Genomic DNA, 1251 nt, shown 5'->3' on the forward strand with positions numbered 1-1251 from the left:
ATCCTATATATTTGGTTAAATCACTGTCATCTTCTGATGATATTTACAGCCGATGCATTTCCTATCTAATTAGTAGACTATAAGCATTTAAGACTCTATTTCAACAATGCACATACATACATACATGCATACAAAAGGCTTCCTTCAGTGTTGACAGACTATGGATACCCACTGTAAGGGTGCCTGCGCATGAATTTTTGTAGCAAGAGTTGCCCAATCTCAACCACACCTCTCCTGAGTCGACATTGTTGAATACCAGTGGACAGTGGAGGTTCAGGAAGACTGGAAACAATGCTGAGATAAGCAGAAAGCACATACAGCGCCTAGAATTTCCAAATGGTCACCCATCTGGTACTAACCAGGCTCAACGTTGCTTAACTTCGGTGATCTGACGCGAACCGGTGTATCAGCGTGATTATGCCGTACATGCATGCATGCGTACACGCATACATACATACATTAATACATGCATACATACATACATACATACATACGTATTTCTGTGGAAATATACTTTATTTCCTTATAATATATACCAATCCTTACTTAAGGCGCTCAATGTAATTACATAGCAATATAATGAATGAATGACAAAAGTCTATATTCCAAAGTTCACGATGTCGACCATCTTACAATTTATTCCTGATTGATTTTGTGCTACGAAACAGATACTATCAAGAATTGTAAATGTCAACTGAATTAAAAGAATAAATTGTAAGATAGTCAACATCATGAACTTTGGCATATAAACTTTTGTCATTCATTCATCATATATATATATATATATATATATATCATATTTCAGGTTCAAATGAACAGCTACGGCAGGAATTGGAATACACCCTACTCAAGCCTAATTGTCACAGCTGGTGAATGTACAAAAGCCATCTGGACATGAAAACATTTAGAAGAACGATATGACATAAAATTGTGGAAGACAGTGGATCTGTGAGAGATAATCAAGGTGTGGAAGGAGTAAGGGAAACAGAACACCAGACTTGATTCATTGTTAAAGATCGTGTCTATGGAGACAATATCTGCACATTTTGATGTCAATGTGGTAACAGTACACACAATACTTCGCAAGGAAATGAAAATGCCAAAAATTTGCGCAAAGTTTGTCCCAACTACACTCTTGTCACAGACTATTTTCCCAAGATGGACATCATGACAGTTCCTCACCCTTCCTATAGAAGAGCCGAAAACGGTACATATGAAGGACTATATATATATATATATATGGGGAGACAA

General features: G+C 36.8%; 1 pseudogene; it reads right to left on the reverse strand.

Annotated features, from left to right (window-relative positions):
- Positions 1-311: 311 nt before the first annotated feature.
- LOC145286571 (5S ribosomal RNA) lies at positions 312-428 on the reverse strand (annotated as a pseudogene).
- Between the last annotated feature and the right edge of the window lie 823 nt (positions 429-1251).

Source organism: Euprymna scolopes, chromosome 10, assembly GCF_053919585.1.
Source record: "Euprymna scolopes isolate OS-2025 chromosome 10, ASM5391958v1, whole genome shotgun sequence".
Taxonomy (NCBI): Eukaryota; Metazoa; Mollusca; class Cephalopoda; order Sepiida; family Sepiolidae; genus Euprymna; species Euprymna scolopes.